General features: G+C 40.2%; 1 protein-coding gene across 3 annotated transcripts in view; it reads left to right on the top strand.

Annotated features, from left to right (window-relative positions):
- The first annotated feature begins 2,999 nt into the window (after positions 1 to 2,999).
- The window catches only part of dyrk1aa (dual-specificity tyrosine-(Y)-phosphorylation regulated kinase 1A, a), a 113,854-nt gene continuing 94,137 nt past the window's right edge, over positions 3,000 to 22,716 (top strand). For 2 of the 3 annotated variants that reach the window (XM_080203727.1, XM_080203724.1), the window contains exon 1: positions 3,000 to 3,327. The gene's annotated coding sequence lies outside the window, so the exon portion shown is untranslated. Of the gene's footprint in view, positions 3,328 to 3,389; positions 3,645 to 22,716 lie in introns of those variants that run through there. The other variant, XM_080203726.1, reaches the window with a different exon arrangement.

Here is a 22,716-nt window from a genome sequence, read left to right as displayed (position 1 = left end):
GGGGTAGACTTTTCGGGTGAAGGAGCTTTAGAGGGATTTGATTTCACTCAGAGGGTCATGACAATCTGGATTGCATTGCATGGGAAGGTAGTGGAAGCTGAAAACCTTACAACCTTTAAAAAGTATTTGGATGAGCACTTGAAATATCATAGCATTCAAAGAGGTGGCATGATGGCACAGTGGTTAACACTGCTGCCTCACGGCACCAGGGACCTGGATTTGATTCCTGGCTTGGGTCATTGTCTGTGTGGAGTTTGCACATTCTCCCCGTGCCTGTGTGGGTTTCCTCCCACAGTCAAAGATGTGCAGGTTAGGTGGATTGACCATGCTAAATTGCCCTTCATGTAAGGGGAGTAGCTAGGGTAAATGCATGGAGTTATGGGGATAGGGCCAGGGTTGGATTGTGGTGGGTGCAGCGTGGATAGGCTGAATGGCCTCCTTCTGCACTGTAGGATTCTATGATTCTAGAGAGGACAAGTGCTGGAAAATGAGATCAGCAGGTCTGATAGCGTCTGTGGAGATAGAAACAGAGTTAACATTTCAATATTACTCTTGAAGTTAAAGTCCAAGATGACTCCTCCTCATCTTTGGCTTTTACTGTTTTTAACTCCTGAAAACAGTCTTGTGGGAGCTTCAAGCTAAATTATAACACGGCTACATACTCTCTCATGAGCTCTAATCTGGGGACAGCATTTAAGTCGGGTGGGCTAGTCAATAGATTGTGAGGATACCTCCAACAATGTGATAGGAAAGCTCTACACCAAAGCCTCTCTCCTTGTTGATGCATTGGGGAGTTTGCAGACTGATAGCAGCTGAGCGGGGTTATTGCTTACGGAAAGGAACAACTTGTTCTTTTTATCTTGGCTGCAAGACATTCCACTTCGTCTTGGCATAGCCTGTGATTGAAAGAGATTACATGAGCATACATAGTGTGGGCACTGCAGATAATGCCCTGTATCCCTATGCATGTGTTTCAATATATATTCCGTGCACAATCCAGTGGTTTGCTTGAATTCAATGAAATCCCCGACAAGAGCGTAGTTTTTGCTGCTATGGAGCACTGTGTTGCAGGCAGATGAGATGCGTACTGTTCCATACAAGGTCAGCCAGCCACAAATGTCTCCTTTCCAGTGGGGGATAACTCATTGGAGTACCCCTGACATCCCTCTGCAGAAAGGGGGCATTGCAGTGACAAATCTCACAGCATCCTGGTTATATGTCGATGGATAAAGACGTGACTGGTTATCTACCAAAACATAAATGAATCTGTTGCGTCGTGTACATGCATTAAACTGAGGTTAAGGGAGGTCTAAGATGCCTGCTTGTCTGTGGCATGTCGAGTTGTCCAAGTCGCCTCCTGTGTGGGTATCGATGGCAATAATCCATTTGGCTAGAAGCAGTATTCGGGCTGAATCTCTCCCTATTCCGTGTTCAGGTAGGGATGCTGAAAATAATTTCAATTACTTTATTTCTGTCCCAGCTGAGGCTGGACAACACTACAGCCTGAGGATTGGACCAAACATCGCACTGTGACGGTGTGATTTTATCGCAAGTGGACGATCCACCTTTTCCCCCGACATTTTTCCACCTCCACCCCCAAGATAATTTAACCGAGTAGACATCTGAAATACAGGACAAAAGATATAATAAATGCTGCATTACTAGCAGAGGAAATTAACTATCAAATAGCATTACCTCGCTACTAAACCCATTCAAAATACAAGCAGCAGTCTGTAAATCTGAAGCTTTACATTCCTGCTCACCTTCAGCTTGAGCCCGTCCCCCTACAGTGCGTGCCAGACACATAATTCATTAAAACTGCGAATGTCAAGCCAGCTGATGAGAATGGAGCGAAGAACCGGTCTCTTGCCATTATTACACATTAAAATCGTTCTTCCGCAACTAAAAGTGCTGCTAGAAGAATGAAAGCACCTTTTCATTATTCTTGCCAGAATAAATATAGATAACTTATTTAAAACAAGTACGCTCTGATAAAATTATTAATTGCAGTTTTTGTTTGGGGGCGAAGAGAGATCTGTAAGATAAATTGATTCCCCTCCAGTTACAGAAGTGTCATTTTGAGAGTTCAACTTCAATCATTCAAAGACTTCATCGTTTAACTCAGCCTTAAGCTCGACAACTATGCTCAATGGGAGGGAAGCCCATTCTGTCACACCGTTTATATTTCATCGTGTTTGTAGGTCACCCGCACTCCAAACATTTTCGAAGATGTCCAAATTAAACAGGCGCCTGCAATTTTTGGGAGAGAAGAAATAATAAATGAACTCCACTGGTACAGATTTTAGCCTACGTCCAAATGAAGAAAATGCACCCGCATGGGTGAGTGTTCACGGATGCAATGTTAATGATTCATTTTTTGGGTGGTGGGTGAGCTGAAAGAATAGACACTTCTCTAAAAGTCTTTTCTAAAAAAAAGTTTTGCTTCGATCTTTGCCCAGCAAAAGGCAAAGAAGATGACTCAGAACAGTAAGAGAGAGAAAGAAGTGCACAGAAGTTGTGTAACCTTGACAATTTTTTTCCAAAATATACTTTATAAATCTGTGAAAACTTTACAAACATTCTCCAATAACTATCACAAGAAACAACAATATAGTTTCTTTTCCTACAGGAAGTAACGTTCTGAGATGCTTCAATACAGTAAAAGGAAACGTTTCCGACATTTTACAATTCAACCATGGTCAATGGAAAACACCACCCAGCAGGTTCCACTGGCCACACCACTCCCTTTGCAACAAGCCTTTTGTAGCTTTTTTCCTCCTCTGTGGGCGGGGTTTAATTGACGGTTTCCCCGAGCAACTGGCCCCGCCCTCTTAATCAGTGCGGCATCCGGGGCCACTGAAGCTGGTTGACAGGCATCCTCCTCCTGCGGCTGCGCAGGGGGAAGGGGGCCACTCCACCTTTGCTGACGTCAGCGCCTCATCCGGGGCATCCGCTGTGATTGACAGTCCCCATAGCAACGCGCTCCGTTGGCCGCCATTTTGTTGTTAGGAGGAGAGAGAAGCGAGAGAGAGAAAAATTTTTTTCAGGGCTTTCCCGCCTCGGAATATTTTTTCTCTTATTATTGAGGAGAGGGGAGGAGAGAGAAAATTTTTTTGGGGGAAAAAAACTCCACCTTTCTTTTCCCCCCCTCCATTCTGAGAATTGCGTTTTTTTTATTTTCTTCTACACCAAGGCCAGAGAGCGGGGAGAGAGAGAGAAAGTTGAATGGTCGGAGCGGCCGGAGAAGTCGGGTTGGCGAGCGGCGCCAGGAGGTGTAAAGCGGGTTTGAAAAAAGGCGGCGCCGAGGAGGTGTTTGCTGTTGCGCAGGTTTGTAGTGCGCGCCATTTTGTGAAATAAAAGAGAGAGGGGGGGTGGGTAAGGTAAAATTTAAACCCAAATAACCACCAACGTGGGGGAAGACAGTTTAAGACCGGGGGAGGGGGGAAAGGAAGGAGACGGTCCTGAATTCCCGCATTGGAGATTTGTTTATTATTTTCCTTCACCCCCCCTCCCCCAAGTTACCACCCCCTCTAAGGAAGGAGGGGACTGTAAAGCCAGGCGGTGGCTTCTCAGCAACCAGAGCGGCCCAGGCGGCAGACAGAGAGAGGGAGGGTGAAAGAGATGAGAAGAGAAAACAGGGAGAGGTTTGTCTGTTTCATTCTCATTCCTCGGCCTGTTTGGATTCCGTGTTTTAATCCCTCCTTCTCTCTCTCCCCCCCGCCTTGTCGTTTTACGGCCTGACGGTTGTTTGAGACATTTCTCCTTTGGCTGGATTGGCATCTGTTTTGTATGTGTGTGTATATATATATATAAAGCAATGTTTTATTTATACGTTAGCTCAGTGAGAGAGTGAGAAGATGGACTCTTTGACAGTGTTACTGTACTGGAAGTGTGTGTTGTATACCCCAATGTTAGCTACAGGGCAACAGCAATCGAACAGGAATTGGAAATATTCACGTTTATTTTCATATGTATATGACAGTTGTGTTGTTTCAGTGACCTGCAGAAATTTTAATCAAAAAATATTTCGTTTGTGGAGTTAGGGATTATTTAGCCGGTATGTGCAGTTGATGTACACTTCGTCATTATTGACACCCGGCATGTAGTTGTGTATTATAATTTAAAAATATTTCCTTTACCATAGTCACATCCATTTAAGAAGATTGTTCTTTTCTAAAAATCTGATTTGTTGTGATGCCTGCTAAAAATGGACTTCAAATATTGGGCTGTAATGCACACAGCAGTGAAACATTTATATAGAAAAAGGTTTTTTTAAAAATGTCTTTTAATATGCAAAGAGTATGCAGGTGTTAAACTTAACCTGATGTGTACTGATGCCACGTCCTATGGCAAATTGTTCAGCGTTACAAACTAATGTACTGTCAAGTGGAGATCTGGTACATCTGCAAACAGCAAACTATTAACATAAGCAAACATTTCATTAAAATTATTTTAAATGGGTGGTTGTTTTTCAAAAATGTCTCAAAGTTAACTTGAGTTTTTATTTGACCAAGGAAATGTGTAAGTTTGTTTTGATTGTATTGCCAGTGTCATCTTCAATAAGTCAAATGGAAACTGCCCATAATTACCTTTTGGGATTAACGTTTGGCCTCCAAAGGCAGGTTCAGGCCAGAAACTCAAACTTATTTCAGTTGGTTTCAGTAATGTCTTCCAAAAATATCTTAACATTGTTGTTTTCTAAATGTTGACTTTTGGTGAAAAGGTGTACTGTACAGAACTGAAGTTTATGGTGCTGAAGTGAAAGTATCGGTTTGTTGTGATTGAAATTGGATTGTTAGTCACGTGATTTTAAAGCTTGTAGAGTTGAAATAGTAGGAAAAAGTTGTCTTTGTGACAACATCTGGTTAGCAAAAAAGGGACTATTAAAAAAAAATTGCAATCTTCATCCAGCCTCAAAATAAGTCAAGCAACAGTCCATTCTCAGCTCTCTGTTCAGATACAAAGGAACTCTTAATTTTATATTTGTGCTCGCCATTAGTCAGTGTTAGCACATTGTCATAAATCAGAAGTTTGTAGGTTAAAACACCATTCCAGAGACTTAAGCAGATATATAAGCTGACAGTCCGATGCAATTGTAATGTTGAAGGTGCTACCTTTTGCATGAAACGTTAAATCAAGATCCCATTTATTCTCTCAAGTGAATGTAAAAGATCCTATGGCGCCACTCAAAAAAGAGCAGGGGAATTTTCCCTGTGTCTTGACCAGTGTTTATCTGTCAACCAATATTACACAAAGTTTAATTGTTTAGTTTATTTAATTGTCAATTGTGGGATCTTATTCTGCAAATTGACTACTGCATTTCCCATCAGCACAGACTCCAATTCAGTAAATTCAACAAAAACATGCTGAGTTAGTGGAAGGACCGAAAAGAGGTGTTAAATTAGTTGTTTTTGTGCCCAAGTTTGTCTTAATACATTCTAAGCTTTGTTATGCCGATGTGTCCATAAAAATGCACCACAATAAACTTGGCTGCAACAAGTCTTTAAGCCTGTAAACTGAAGTATGATCTGCTAATTGAGATTGCAATATAATTTGATTTTCAAGTGCTTAAAACATAGACTGATAAAAATTCTAATTTTAAATTGGATTTGTTCTGAATAAACTACTGCGTGTAACATTTATCTGGCTTCAAGGGTTGATGAGTGTGAAGACGCGATTGCAGCATATATCCAGTTAATGGAATTTTAACATCCCCCTGCGTTCTATGGTCTCCTTCTATATTGATGTTCTTGCCAAACTTTATTGCCTCCCTTTTCATCTACACACGCATTTCAAAAATCTTTGAGTCAAATCCCACCACGAGTATGCTCCTTACCAACCCAACCACCTCATTAAGTTCTCGCATTCGAAATCCAGTTCTGACCTTGTATCTTCCCCCATTTCTTAAGTTTGATGCCATACTTAGTTATTTTGGCTCTGCGATCTGAAACACTATCCTTTCCTACTTTCACCCTCAAAATCTCTTTGATCTTCACCCCCATTTCTTGTTGTTATTTTCACATGCAGTTGTGCTAATCCTGCAGCATGATGGACCATTGGTGGAGTTTAGCCCAGAATCAGCAAAAATAGTTGAAAAGGTATTCTTGCAATGGCCTGTGATCAGAAGTAAATTATTCTTTTACAGTGGTACTGTTGTGATTTGTTAATGAATCTCCATGTGTAGAATATACTACTTTCAAAGTAATTGTGTAGCTGCCAAATTGCAGAAGTACTTGTGCATATATCTCTCACAAGAGAAATATGCTTATTATTTGGCAGACCTCCAAAAAATGGTCCTTTTAAGAGCAAAATTGACAGTAATACTGTTTGCAGAACAATGTCAGCATATTAGTTTGTTCAATTTGTATATATATTTAAAAAGAAGTACTGGGTAAGTCATATTTCCTATAAGTTTTTAGTAGTCTGATCTTGAGAAGAAAATGCAGTTTTGCTGCTGTTACTTTTTCCTGTTAAAACTATTGCAATAAATTAAATTTCAAATCTGAGCTGAACTCAGTACTTGAAATGTAAAAATGTTCATAAAATTTCAAGGAGTAAAATTCCTCTTGTGGTCTCTGGACACATTGAAAAGATGGTACATCTATAAAGCAGTTACGTACAGTGCTCAGTTTTCAATAAAAATATTACTGCTTTTCATCTGGGGCGATTCAATCTCTGAGTAAAGTCTGTGTGCAGTACAAAAATTTGTTTTATACAATAAAGCTATATAAAGTGCGAAGATGCAGTGTTAGAATGATGTACACATACATCATTGTACTAAAATGTCATCTGTCATAGAAAAGCTGATGCCCGGATATTCTGGACTGTCATGTTCTTATCATCCTTAAGTGAGTCAGCAGAGCTGATTACGTCATAAAGATATGACGTGAGGGGGGGATATGAATGAGATATGTTGATGTGAATAAACTTTAGGCACTTCGTTTGATCTGATCATGGTTAAGTTTTTTTTTTGTTGTTTTTCGGCTTTGAGTCTTTTAGCTCAGAAGGAGGGCGTTTGGCTCATCATGCCTACATTGGCTCTTCAAAAGAGCAATTGTGTTGAGCTCCATACCCCTCCTTTTTTGCCTGCAACTCTGTAAGCTCTTGATTCTCAAGTATCTGTCCAACTCCCTTTTAAAACTATTTATGGACTCAGCTTCCCCAACCTTTTGGGTAGAGCTTTCTAGATCCTGCCAACTCTGAAAATATTTCTCCCTTTAAATATTTTGCTTTTCTAATTTTCTTGTTGCTTTTTCTGAGGCCCCGTTTAGAAATGTGGCAATGTTAAATTGCTAATTTTTATTCCATCATCAACATTGCTACAAATTAGAAGATCAGTTTCTTACCTATTTCATCAAAGGTGATTTAACCCAGCTTCGTTTTTTTTAACAAGGAATTATTCCTATCTTAATTTTATGACACGGAACATGTATGGATATAAAGCATGGGAAATGTGAAATTACCTATTTTGGTAGAAAACATGAAAAAACATTTTTTAAAATGGGATGAGACTGAGCTGGGTGTCCTTGTACATGAATCTCAAAATTAATGTGCATGTGTACAGTGTTTCCTTTAGACTTTGGTTTTGTTCGGGCCATCCCCCCCTTTTTGCGGGGCTGCCCCTTTTAATTTGTCTCTAAGTTAAGTTGAGTTCGTTTACTTGTTTGGCATGCAAAAGAGCAGCAATTAGAAAAACAAGAGGCAGACAAAAAGTTAATATCAAGAAATTGGCACAGAGCAATGAAGAAGTCTTGCTGCAATTGATTATAGGGCCTGCTGAGGCCACACCTTGAGTATTGTGGACAGTTCTGGCATCCATGTGAAAGGAAGAATATAGTTAATGTGGAGAGAGTGCACGGAAGTTCATGAGACTGAAAGGAGAAATTCAGCACATGGGATCTATGTACTCTGGAAAGTAGAAGGATGAGGTGTAAAATTTAATAGTAACAAGGAACTTGACAGGATAGATGCCCTGATTATGTTTCCTTTGGCTAGGGAATCTAGATCTCGGAATCACAGTCTCAAAGAAAGGATTAGCCATTTGGGTTTGAAGTTGCAAGTTTTTTTTCAGTCAAAAGGTTGTGAATGGCTTTTGACTTTGTTTCAGTAAGTTTAATGATGAGCACTGGCACCAAGTTTTGGCAGTAAGAAGCCTCACAACACCAGGTAAAAGTCCAGCAAGTTTATTTGATAGTAAACCCACGAGCTTGTGGGGTTTGCCCCTTCGTCAGGTGAGCCACTCACCTGATGAAGGGGCAAACTTGGAAAGCTTGTGGGTTTACTATCAAATAAACTTGCTGGACTTTTACCTGGTGTTGTGAGACTTCTTATTGTGTTTACCCCAGTCCAACGCTGGCATCTCCACATCATGACAAAGTTTTGGACTTATGGTTGCCAGGTTTTTACAGGTCTTGTATGTTGTATGAAATTATGTAGCATGAAACAAATTTATGTACGTTCAGTTGAGCTAATGCTTTTTTTCAAACATAAGCAAACAAGCCAATGTACAACTTTGGAATTGATTTAAAGTATAAACAGTGAAAATACCACTTCCTAACGGTTGTCATTCACTTGAATTGCAAAAGGTTGTGTGCTTTATTTAGTAAGCAAAATGCCCAGATTCAACATCTAATATTAGTAAGGGGCTACTGATAGCATTTCAATTTTTAGTAACAGCTATTTCTCATCCGCTGCATCTTTGGGCAACTTCATTTTATATAAATCATTCATTTTGTAATGCATTTGTAAATTAGCAATTTGGAGATTTTTATCCTTTGAACATGATGTGTAGATAAAGTGCACAAACTAACCAAAATATCCTCACCTATTAGTTGCTGGAGTTGCCACAAAAGTATGTTTTACTTCATTGCTTGTTTTCCTGATTGTAACAGGCTAATTGCTTTAAATGTATATTTCATGTATAATTTTCAATGAACAAATATTAATTTCACTGAAAACTAGTTGCACTTGCATCACAGATTACTCTTAATATTTATGCCACCAATATGCTCTTAAGCTATTGCCAAATAGTGAGGTTCTTGAAAAGTGGGAAAAAAAATCTCTTGCAAAGAAAGTTAAATGCTGTTGTGCCAATCATGCTGAGTAATCCAGTGCTTTTGATCAACCAAGAGAAGCATAGTAAAGTTGAAAAAAAACATCAAATTTGTGTGCAGTAACCTGGTCTCTCATATACATCCAAAAAAAGGTACGGACTATTTCAGAGAGGACTTTAAAACTGAAATCTAATCTTGAGTTCACTGGTGTTTAGAATTTTGCTGGGAATTAGATGCCATCCTTAATCCTCATGTTATATGACTATCTTGTGGTTTATTTTTCCAGCCATTTATGGTATACTGATTATCTGTCAGATTTCACTACATCATGCTTTGAGTGACAGCTGACTAAAAGTTGATGTTGATCTGTAATATTAGCCAGTTGCCTCAATGTTTGGAGAAGTTATGGACTTGTACGAGATCATTTCTTTTCATATTTATCTTTTTAATCCTGTTCCCATGTCAAAAGTATCTGTGGCTAAAACAAAACCTATTTGTGCGTTGTTTATTTACAGTCAGTTTATTACAAATGTTATTGCCTAAAACTGGGGTGATGCCCCTTTGACTTAGATTTTAAGAATTTAATATAATTGAAGATTAATGCAGGTGAGGCATTTTGCTGCTGCACAAAACAATAAGGCCATTTTGGGTTTTTGGGTTATTCCAGTAAATAGCTTGTTGCTGCAAGATTAATTATTAATCTTTAACCTTTATCTGGTGATGTAATGATGTTTGAGTGCAGGACATCACTGAAACTTAATGATGGGCAATTTTTATTTGTGGAAAACCTGAAAAGTTTCTGGTGGATTTTGATATTCCAAACTTAGTTTTTACCCAGAGAAAGCATTTTGAACAGTGTAAGATCATGTTTAAGTATGTTGATTATAGGTTTGTCAACAGTGGTGAGAGTTATTGTATAAAGTATATTGCACAACTGCAATGCCTTGTTACATTAGTTTCTCTTATTCCGCTCCCCCCTGCTGCCCCACACGCGCACACACATACCACAGTGATCTTGAAAAAAGTATATTAAATTAAGTTTACATGGCACCTTTTATGTCTTTAGGATTTCACAGTGATTCCCAATCAGTGAATTACTTTTGAAGTGCATACTGCTACATCGACAAACGCAATGACCAATTTGCACACAGCCATGTAGACAGCAAATCAGATTAATATAGGTTTAAAGAAATGAAATATTTTATATCCACCTGAGAGGGTAGCCAGGACCTGTTTTAAGTTTCATTTGAAAGGCAGCACCTCCCACAGTGCAGCAAACTCAGCAGTGCTTCAATATCAGTTTGAATTTTTTGCACAAATCTCTGCGGGATGGGAGAGGGATGTGTGAATCCACAACCATCTGAGTTGGAAGAGTTTCACCAGCCAAGCAACTATATTCGCAACAATACGCTAAAATTCACATCTGTAAATGAGAAAAGAAATATGTCATCAGTTCGTATCTCTATTGTGGTATAAGATGCACGATCTGTTTCCTAAAACTTAACACCTTAAAAATTGTTATTCTAACTTAGAAATCATACACAGTGTTAACTCAACCATTTTTGGCTCTTGTTAGGTTTATGTAACATTATAGTATTCTGCCATTGTTATAAAGAGATTGCATCTGGAGGAGTACGTAACAGTTGTTGGTTGGGTGGGATGTATTTGTTATTTTGAGAATAGGTGACTGAAAATTGCAACTTTCTACTCTATTGCTTGCCCACCATATTTTGTTTTATAATGTCCCTGCAAAGCCCTTCGGGACATTTTTATGTTATAGGCACCATATAAATCTTCCTTAAGGTGCCAGGAGACTTTCAAGGTTTCATTCACAATGCTATGTTTTGACTTTCTTTGAAAAAGTTCATTCATTGTCCCATTTTATTCTTTGTATTGGTATAGAATATGAAATACCTGCGGTTTGCATTGTACTCTAATGCCCAAAAATCTTCCACAGCGTTATTTCCATTTCCAGCATTTCACCTGATTTTTTTTGGGGTGTCTTGCTATAATGCTCACAATCCAGTATTATTTCGTGAGGTGGCATTTGTATCATTGAAATTGCAATGCCAGATTTAAATCTGACGTGCTACGTTTAATGCCCTTTTAGCTTAGTTTGAAGCTTGCAGGCCAATATATATCCTCAAGCAAAGAATATTTAGCCTTATTGGAATAAACAAGAATATTAATTTGCATTTTGCTGTGCACATATTAATAGTGACAGTACCAGTTTGATCCTCGAGTCATTCGGACTTGTACGAGGAGCAGGGTTGACAAGGGATATTTGATAGTTTTGAGCTGTTTTACATCTGATAGAACCTGACAAAGCACATGAATCAATCTTTGGGGGGAAAATAGGGAGAAATTGGTGTAGTTTAATATTGACAAATGTTTGGCACCAGATTATCACTGAAACTTGAATGAAGTTGATTTAAAGCTGCAATTATACCAGTAGTATAAATGAATAAAATAACGCTATGCATTTTTGAGAATGTACTTTCATCTTAACATGCAACATAAACGTAAGTATTTATTTTTTGATACATTATACCTTTTCAATTAAGGAACATAGGAGTAGGCCTTTTTTTAACCTCAAGCTTGCCCCATATTCAGAGAGGTCATGGCTGATTATCTAGATCTAGCATTTGCCATTTGTAGAAGAGAGTTTCAGACCTGTATCACTGTTTGCGTGCAAGTGTAGTTGAATCTAAACAAACTTAGTGGAATGGACACCAGGATGTAACATTACAAAAGAGGAACAACGTGTACAAAGGATTGGGAACGATGGATAGCACGAGAGTAAGGAATAATAAGGGATCATGTGTGATCAAAATAATGGAATGTGTGGTGAAAAACTGCAGCAGGCAACGGTGCAGAGGGACCTCGGGGTCCTTGTGCATGAGTCGCAAAAACCCAGCCTGCAGGTGCAGCAGGTGGTCAGGAAGGCTAATGGGATGCTGACCTTCATAGCGTGGGGGATTAAATATAAAAGTAGGGAGGTCTTGCTGCAGCTGTATAGGGCACTGGTGAGGCCACAGCTGGAGTACTGTGTGCCGTTTTGGTCGCCGCACTTACACAAGGATATTTTGGCCTTGGAGGGAGTGCAGAGGAAGTTTACTAGGCTGATGCCGGAGTTGAGGGGGTTGAGCTATGAGGAGAGGCTGAATAAACTAGGCTTGTACTCGTTAGAGTTTAGAAGAATGAGGGGAGATCTCATTGAGACATATAAGATGATGAATGGGATGGATAGGATAGAGGTGGAAAGACTCTTCCTGCTTAGAAAGGACAGTAGGACTAGGGGGCACAGCCTCAACATAAAGGGGGGGGGCGCGGTTTAGAACGGAGTTGAGCAGGAACTTCTTCACTCAAAGGGTGGTGAATCTCTGGAATTCTCTGCCTGTTGAAGTGGTGGAGGCTGCCTCGCTAAATATTTTTAAGACGCGGGTTGATGGGTTTTTGATAAGCGAGAGGGTTATGGGGAGAGGGCGGGAAAGTGGAACTGAGCCACGACAGATCAGCCATGATCTTATTGAATGGCAGGGCAGGCTCGAAGGGCTAGATGGCCTACTCCTGCTCCTATTTCTTATGTTCTTATGTTATGTTTAAATTGGGGATGTAGTGATAAGGTTATATGATAATATAAGGTTTAGATTAGCTATGGAAAAAGACTGGAGCAATCCAGAGTAAAAATTAGCTAATTGATGGAGCGCTAATTTCTGAGAGACATGAACTGAGCTGGTACAAGTGAATTGGAATAAAAGAAAGATGGATAATAATTGACAAAAAAAAAGGATGCCCTTAAAGAGAATAAGGTCCAGATATAGTCAAGGTACATTTCCATGAGAGCGAAAAGGAAAGACAGACAAAGCTAGAGAGCTCTGGATGCCAGAAACAGTGGGAGAGTAACATGAAGCAAAAGAAGGGGGACATACGAGATGCCAAGTGGAATTATACAAGTGAAAACCAGGCTGAATCGTGAGTTCAGGGGGAACTGTGAAGAGAAATAAGGATCTAAGATCGATTAGCAGTGAACATAAAGAAGAATCCAAAAGTCTTGGTATAGACATACAAATAGCAAAAGGGTAATAATTGACTCCAACTCCCGTTGTAGGGAGCAAAAAGGGGATTTGTGCATGGTGGTAGATGGCATGATTGAGGTGCTAAATGAATACTGTGCATCTGTTTTTACCAAGGAAGAAGATACTGTCCAAATCGCAGTAAAAATGGAGGTATTGAGACATTGGATTGGCTAAAAGTTGATGAAGTGAAAGTATTAGACTGACTACTTGAAAGTTGCAAAGACACCCTGGATGAGATGCATCTGAGGATACCAGAAATAAGGGTAGAAATAATGAAAGCGCTGGAAATATAATATTATACCCCTTAGATACAGGGTGCTGGCAAAGGACTAAAGAATTGTAACTGTTATACCCCTTCAAAAAAGGGTGTAATGATAAACCCAGAACTACAGACCAGCCAGTTTAACCTCAGTAGTGGGAAAGATTTTATAAACAGTACTGGGACAAAATTAAGTCACTTTGACAAACGTCAATTAGTTAATGAAAGCCAGCATGGATTTAAGAGCAATTTGTGTTTTATTAATTTGTTTTTTGCTAATTTGTTTTGAGTTTTTTGATGAGGTGATGGAGTGCTGGTGAGGGAATACGGTTGAAGGAGCATACATGGACTTTTAAACTTGTTTGATAAAGTGCTACGTAACAGACTTGAAACAAAGTTAAAGCTGATGAGAAAAAAGGGACTGTGATAGCGTAAATTTCAAGTTGGCTGAGTGATTCTGAACTGAAAGTGGGGCTGCATGGTGGCACAGTGGTAAGCACTGCTGCCTCACAGTGCCAGGGTCTCAGGTTCACTTCCAGCCTTGGGTCACTGTCTGTGTGGAGTTTGCCCATTCTCCCCATGTCTGTAGGTTTCCTTTTGGGTCCTCTGATCTCCCATAGTCCAAAGATGTGTGGATTAGGTTGATTATCCATTAGTGTCAGGGGGATTAGCAGGGTAAAATGCATTGGGTTGCAGGAATGGAGCCTGGTGAGATTGTGATTGGTGCGACTTGATGGGCCAATTGGCCGCCTCCTGTACTGTGGGAATTCTAATAGTTGTTTTTTCCAAATTGGAACAGGGTAGGAAGGATTCCACTTTTTTAAGCTTTCATGAGATGCGGGTGTTGCTGGAAAAGACATACTTGCTGCCCATCACTCAAACGCAGTTGAAGGTGGGCAACAAATGCTGGCTTTGTCTGCAATGCTCACATTCCAAGAAAAAATTCTCAAAGGCCGATAGTGTAGATCAAATAAAGCAGTAGTCCTAGTAATGACCTAGATTTGTGTGCAGGGCACAATTTCAAACTTGGCTGATGGCACCAAACTTGGAAATAGCGTGAACTGAGTGGAAGATTTTGATGTACTTCTTCACAGGCTGGTGAAATGGGTGAATTTACTTTGGTTAGAATGAGAAACAATACACAATAATACTGCTTCCCAAATTATTTTTGATTGTGATCCCATTTAAACACTTGCAAATTAATGTCACCTCAGGCAGCAACAATAAAGCAGTTTTGCATCATTGGATATAAATTCTTAAAGTTTGTGTATGATTGACATTTATAATACATTTAAATATTAAAATCTGAGGTTTAAAAGCAGCTCATAAAATATTTTTATGCCCTCATGTAGATTTCAGCCAATTCTCCATTGACATACTCAAGTCCCTGACCCTCCCCATGCCATTGTACCAACACCCAGTTCGCACACATGAGTTCCTCTTCCTGAACTCCCTCCTCTTCACGTGTGCACACACTTATCAGCCCCTCTTCCCTTCCACCCTTTTGATCAAGTTGCTGGTGTATGTGAAGCATCACTATCCTGGGTAAGGAGCAGAAACGCCATTGTTTCAGGCTCAAAATGCATGACCTCCTGGTTTTTCTTTCAGTCAGTGACTGAAGTACGCTTGCTGGCCCCTGTTTGTTCCAAGGTGTGACACGGACATCCCAGGCCCACCTGACCTTGCCACGAAATGTGGTCTCCAATACTCAAGGGTACTTTGGGCCCGAACCCATTGCTAAACGTAGTCTCTGATACTCAAGGGTGCTTTGTGCTCCATCCACCACTTGCTCCTTGTCGGCATTGATTGAGTGAGTCCAAGGCTGTCCTATTAAACCTCCAAACTGGCAGACTTCTCTCCACAGTCATGATTGCTTCTTTGGAGGAGGGATAGTTTGCAACCCTAAGTGTGATCCTTCCAACCCCTTAGTGTTGCAACCCAAAAAACTCTGAAATAAAGGATTGAATTATAAAAAACGTGCAAGAATCTGGGGGCATGTCTGTACAAAACATTGAATGTGGCAGGGCAGTTTGAGAGTGGTTAATGAAGCATGTGCTTGGGCCTAAGAAGCATTGAGTACAAAAATAAGTTAGATTGAACCTTTAGAAAACATTGGTGTGGCCTCAGTTGCGGTATTGTGTTTAGTTCTGGACAGCACACTTTTGGATGGAATTGAGGGCATTAGAGAAGATGCATAAAAGGTTAAAGAGAATGGTTTCAGGATGAGAAGCGTCAGTTATGTAGATAGATTGAAGAAGTTGGGTCTGTTCTCCTTAGAAAATAAATGATTGAGAGAGAAATGATAGAGATGCTCAAAATCATGATCCAGAAAGACTATTTAGAGAGAAACTGTTCCCACTGTGGAAGTGTCAGAAAGTAGAGGACACTGACTTAAAGCGAATTGCAAAAACACCTAAGACAGCATGAGGAAAATCTTTTAAGTTGAGTGATTAAAATCTGGAATGTGCTCCCTGAAAGATGGACGTCAAATATAATCATGGCTCTGATAATTATCAGAAGAGAAAATAGCAAAGCTACGAGGAACATGTCAGGGAGTGGACTAACTGAGATGCTTTTGCAGAAAACTGGCATGTATACAAAGGGCCAAATGGCTGCCTGTACTGTACCCATTTCATCGTATCCTAATTTCACCTCCTGAAAGGTCTGGTCCTTCACTTTTTCTGTCCTTGAATCACAGACTGCCCCGATAGTGTCTTGCCAGTTAGTATAAATAGTTTCTGTCTGATCTATTCCCTTAATTTCTTGAATTGAATCTGCTATTGTCATCTAAATACCAGGGGGTTTTCCTCTAATGTACATAATTGGCCTTTGTCATTTTCTTTGGGAGACTCAGTTTCAATTGGGTAAATCAAGCTTGTCTGGTCCGCCAAACTTTTTGGACTTGTATTTGAAAAATATTGCAAATTGCTGAACTGGTAAGCTTCAGGAAAGTGGGGTCTGAGTGAGTGGAGACTGAGAGAATGTGAGGGTTGAAGAGAGTGAGGGAGGGGCGAGCAAATGGGGGTTGTGTATGAGGGGAAGAGTGCTTGAATCTGGCTCACTCCCAGTCTTTGGGTTCTCATCCACCCTTACCCCACACACCAACATGCACTTTGACCCACACTCTGAGGGTGAAGAGTGCACACTCTTGGTCTATCATACTCTAATTTTTCTATTTTTAACTTGTTTAAAATCAGCAGGTTGCTTCTTTCCATACCCTAGTTTTGTTTTTGAAATGCATGTTTAATGATGTGCCAAACATTAGCTTGCTGAAATTTGTTCATGGGCCCTTTGAGTGAGAAAAAATTTGTACCTGTCCATAACGTATTAATGATCTATTATCTCCACTGTTTGTATCTTTCCACTTTTTTAGAGAATATTCCTTTTTTTTAGTCATTTAAAAATTTGAAATTAGCACAGTGATTTAATTTTCTCAGTATCATCAGCTGTTACCATTTTAGGAACGGTAGTATTATTTCTGTGATGTTTGTGTGCATTTAATATTAAATGCACACAAACATCACACAAATAGACTGGTTTGGTAACTGTTTCAAAATCAAACAGGTAGTTGTGGGTAGTATTAAGCAATTTTTTTTTTTGGTTATTGACTTTTTGCTAAAATGTGAACCATAAATAAGCTGATATTGTGTTCCTGTAACACTGGGACACTGGACTTGCTGTTCCAAAAGAACCTGCTTCCAACCCTCTGCATCAAATGTTATGGTCTACCCTGCCCTAATCTAGCTAACTCTTAAATGCATCTGGCATTTTTACCTTGAGTGTTCCTTATGTAGCAAATTCTGCAGTCTAACCATTCTCTGGATAAAGATCTTTCTCTTGAAGTCTGTTGGGAAGTGACTGTTATATATTTTTATGGCTCTTTGGTAGTCTGCCACACGAGTGGAAATATCATCATTGTGTCTGCCTATTAAGCACATTCAGAATCTTCAAGGATCTCTTTCCAATCACTCCTTAAGATTTTGTTTTTGAGAAAAGTGTCTTTCAATTTTCCTTGAAAATTATCATCTGTTCTTGGATGATCCAAGAACTGTTTGTTTTGGTGCCTTCTCCAATGGCTCCATATCTATTTCTATAATATGTAGACCAAAGTAGCTCAGTACTCTGGTCAGTTCTTTGTAAATTTCAGGTTTTGTTTCAACTCTACCCTTCGACAAGTGGACCCAGTGATTTGTTTTCATTGCTCCCTTATTTGCTTGCATCAAAACTTCATTGATCTGTTTCTGAACCCTCGTCCCTTTGCTCATTCTGCCCAATTTTTGAAGGCTGCGCTACCTCTCACTTGGCTACATTGAAATTTATTTCACAATTATGAACCTATCTGCAAGTTTATTGATGCTGTCTTTTATTTTAAGAACGTTTGAGCATCTGCTGGTTTATGGTCAGGTGCTCAATCTAATATTTTCACTGCTCTTTAACTCAAATAATAGATTAATTCCAAGTTATGTGTAATTGTCAAATAATGCAATTTCCTTTCCCAATCATCTATTGAAAAGTCAGTTACAAGTTTGTGTATAATTTTGGTTCTCTTTTTAAAATTTGGATTTACTTCTCTGAAGTAGTGCCCAATCCCACAATGAGACAAATTGTTCCAACATTTGGTTTAAAAAAAGTTTTCTTTGATACTAATTTAGCTATGTTTTATAGGCAGTAGTGGGTTATTTTTTAAAATGTTCTTGCCTTAATTTATTTCAGAATCACAGAAAACTACAGTGCATAAGAGGCCCTTTGACCCATCGAGTCTGGGCTGACACGTGAAAGACCAAATCCCACGTGTTAGCACTTGGCCCTAGCCTTGAATGTTATGGTGTGCTAAGTATTCATCCAAGTACTTGTTAAAGGATGCGAGGCACCCCCACCACTACCACCCTCCCAGGCAGTGCATTCCAGATCTTCACCACTCCCTGGCTAAAAAAGTTTTTCCTCAAATCCCCCATAAACCTCCCACCCTCATTTTTAACTTGTGTATCCAAATAACTGATCTTTCGACTAAAGGGGACAGTTGTTCCCTATCCACCCTGTTCATGCATCTCATAATCTTGAACACCTCAATCAGGTCGCCCTTCAGTCTTCTCTGCTCCAGAGAAAACAACCCAAACCTATCCAACCAACTTGCATGTTCCATCCCAGGCAGCTCTCTCTCTCTCTCTCTCTCTCTCTCTCTCTCTCTCTCTTCCCCCCCCCCTCCCTCTCCCCCTCCACTACCATCACCTCCTTCCTACACAGTATTGCTGTGGCCTCATCACAGTTCTATGCAACACCATCATTGCCTCTCTGCTTTTGTAATCTATATCTCAATTGATAAAGATGAGTGTGCTATATGCCTTTTTCACCACCCTATTTACCTGCCTTTCTGCCTTCAGAGATCTATGGACAAATATGTCAAGGTCCCTTTGTTAGAACATAGAACACTAGAACACAAACAGGCCCTTCGGCCCACAAGTTGCGCCAATCATATCCATACCTACCAGACCATAGAACTATCTATAACTCTCTATCCCGTTAAATATAAAACATTTGTTTGTTCTTCAGAACTTCCCAGTATCAAACCTTTGATAGTATACTTCCTTGTCAAATTACTCCTTCCAAAGTGCATTACCTCACACTTTTCAGGGTTAAATTCCATCTGCGACTTATCTGCCCAATTTGACTATCCCATCCATATTTTCCTGTAACAATTCGGCCAATCTTTCTTCGTTGGCAAACTTAGTGACCTTAGCCCCCACATAGTCAACTGTCATTTATATAAATGATGAATAATAGGGGCTCAGTATGGATTCCTGTGATAACTGCCTCCTCATTGTTTTGGGTGAAGACAGATATGAAATATTAATTTAACACCCTACTGATGTCCTCTGCCTCCACCCACGGATTTCCCCCTTAAGCCTTACTCTTTCCTTGGTTATCCTCTTCCCATTAATAGACTTGTAGAATATCTTAGGATTTTCCCTACTTTTACCAGCCAGAGCTTTCCCATATCTCCTCTGCTCTCCTAATTTATTTCTAAAGTTCCAATATATACTTTGTCCTCCACTAATGCCTCTGCAGACTTACTCCCCTTACACTTGTTAAAATCCTCTCTTTTCCTTGTCATTGTACCCTGATGTTTTTGGTCATCTGTGGTTCTCTGGGTTTTTTTTACACTTTCCTGTTACCCTAGAGGGAACATGTTGAGTCAGTAACTGCTCCTTTGTAGATTTTTCCCCATAAGTAACTTGCTCCAGTCTATTTTGGCAGGATCCTACCTTATTTATTTTAAATCTACTCTTCCCCCAATCCAAAACCTTTTTCTGCAACTTGTCAATTTCTTTGACTGTAACACATTTGAATTGAACAATGCTGTGGACACTATCACCAAAATGTTCCCCCACCAACACATCAACCACCTGTCCTGCTTCATATCCCAGAATTAGGTTCAGCACTGCATTATCCTTTCTTGGATCCTGCACACATTGACCTAAAAAAAAATTCCTGTTTACATTTTAACAACTCTGCTCCATCCAAATCCTTAAAATGATGGCTATCCCAGTTAATGTTGGGAAATTTTAAATCACCTAATATAATTAACCTCGTTATTTTTACATCCCACCACAATTTGTGCACATATTTGCTCTTCAATTTCCTGCTGGATGGGGCTCTATATTCATAGCTGTCTCTTATTTATTCCTAAGCTCTGCCCACAAAGCTTCATTTGATGCCCTTGCCAAGATATTATCTATCCTTAATGCAGTAACTGCCTCCTTAACTAATAATGCAGTGCTCTCTCTCTCTCTCTCTCTCTCTTCCCCCCCCCCCACCTTCTATCTTGCCTGAAGATTCTATATCATGGAATGTTGAGCTGCCAATCGTGTCCCTCACTCAACCACATCTCTGTGATGACTATGATATCATAATTACACACGTCAATCCTTGCTCTTAACTCATCCGCATACCGTTAATACTTCTGGCATTAAATTAGAGACCCTCCAGCCTTGAAACCTACTACGGCCGTATTCTCTCTGACCTGATTACTTTTCTGTGTGATACTGTGTCCCTATTTTGCTAACAGTCTGGTCCCCCTCCCCCTGCCAAACTAGTTTAAACTCTTCCCAACTGCATTAGCAAACCCGCCAGCAAGGATGTTAGTCCTGCTCTGGTTCAGATGTGACCATCCCGTTTGTATAGGTCCCACCTTCCCCAAAAACGATCCGAGTGGTCCAGGAATCTAAAACCCTCCCTTCAGCGCCAACTCTTAAGCCACATATTCTTCTGTGCTATTCTCCTATTTCAGGGGTGGTAGGAACGAAAGCAAAGGTGAATTAGCTGAAGGGAAACCAGAGAGTAGGGCCAGTAAGACTCAGAGAAACAGCAGGCAGGGTAAGGTTGCTAATCAGAGGGTCTGGTGGACTGAAGTACATTTATTTCAATGTGAGAAGCACAACAGGTAAGGCAGATGAACTTAGAGCTTGAATTAGTACTAGGAACTATGATGTTTCCATTACAGAGACTTAGTTAAGGGAAGGACAAGATTGGCAGTTTAACCTTCCAGGATACTGATGTTTCAGGCGGGATAGAGAGGGATGTAAAAATGGTGGGGGAGTTGCACTACTAGTTAAGGAGAATATCATAGCTACTGTGGGATGACCCTCGGGGGCTCATACAGTGAGGCAATATGACTGGAGCTCAGGAACGGGAAGGCTGTAGTCACAATGTTGGGGGTTTACTGTAGGCCACCCAACTGCCAGCGGGAGGTAGAGAAGCAGATGTGGAGGCAGATTTTGACAAGGTGTAAAAGTAACAGAGTTATTGTGGTGGGAGGTTTTAACTTCCCCTATATTGACTGGAATCCACTTAGTGCTAAGGACGTGGATGGAAAGTTTGTAAAGAGGGCTTCTTGAAACAGTATATATGTACATAGTCCAACACGGAAAGGGGCCATACTGGACCTGGTATTGGGGAGTGCGCCTGGCCAGGTGGTCGATGTTTCAGTGGTGGATTTTTGCAGTAACTTCATTGCAGTGTTAATGTACAGTAACATGTCTTACAACGCCAGGTTAAAGTCCAACAGGTTTATTTGGAATCACGAGCTCTCGGAGCACTCCTCCTCCATCAGGTGAGTCATGCTCGTGATTCCAAATAAACCTGTGGACTTTAACCTGTTGTTGTGAGATTTCTTGCAGTGCCCACCCCAGTCAAATGCTGGCATCTCCACATCAGTGTTAATGTAAGCTTTAAGGTATTAATGGATAAAGGTCCTCAAGTTAAGGTGCTAAACTGGGAGAAGACCAATTATAACAATATTAGAGAGGATTTGAAGAATGTAGATTGGGACAGATTTTTGAAGGCAAATCAACGTCTGTCATGTGAGAGGTTTCAAGTGCAAGTTGATAGGGATTGAGGACCGGCACATTCCTGTAAGGATGAAGAATAAGTATGGCAAGTTTTGGGAAGCTTGGATAATGGGAGATATTGTGAACCTAGTCAGAGTAAAAGGAAGCATTTGTCAAAGCTAAGAGGCTGGGAATACACAAAGCAAGTGTGGAATACAGAGAAAGTAGAAAGAAACTTGAACAAGGAGAAAGGAGGGCTAAAAGAGGTCATGAAAAAGCATTGGCCAGCAGGATTAAGAAAAATGCCGAGGCTTTTTATACATATATAACGAGCAAGAGAGTAGCCAGGGAGAGGGTTGGCCCACTCAAGGACAAGGGAGGGAATCGATGCGTGGAGCCAGAGGAAATGGGCAAGATATTAAATGAGTATTTTGCATCAGTGTTCACCAAAGAGAAGGACTTGGTGGATGATGAATCTGAGAAAGTGTGTGTAAATAGTTTGAGTCATGTTGCGATCAAAAAGGAGATATTGGGGTTCTTGAGCAACGTTAAGGTAGACAAGTCCCCAGGACCTGATGGGATATACCCCAGAATACAGAGAGCCAAGGGAGGAAATTGCTGGGGCCTTGAGAGAAATCTTTGTATCGTCACTGGCTATGGGGGGAGGTAAAAAGTCTGACAACACCAGGTTTTAGTCCAACCTATTTATTTGATAATATACTCACAAGCTTTCGGGGTTAGTCCCTTCGTCAGGTGAATGGAGAGTTCTGGCCTCAGACAGAGCATATAAAGCACAGACAGTTTAGAGATTACTGATTAGAATGCGAATCCTTACACCTAACCTGCTGTTCAAGACCTGAAGTGGCTGATAATGTGAGTGGAAGGAGCACTGATCACAGTTTAAAGAGATGTGTATTGTCTCCAGACAGTACAGTAAGTGAGGTTTTGCAAACCCAGGCAAGTCACGGGGGTTACAGATAGTGCGACATGAACCCAAG

The sequence above is a fragment of the Carcharhinus amblyrhynchos genome, chromosome 15, assembly GCF_965287045.1.
Source record: "Carcharhinus amblyrhynchos chromosome 15, sCarAmb.v2.hapA, whole genome shotgun sequence".
Taxonomy (NCBI): Eukaryota; Metazoa; Chordata; class Chondrichthyes; order Carcharhiniformes; family Carcharhinidae; genus Carcharhinus; species Carcharhinus amblyrhynchos.
Note: the sequence above shows the minus strand (reverse complement) of the source record. Positions and strands in the feature narration are given on the sequence as shown.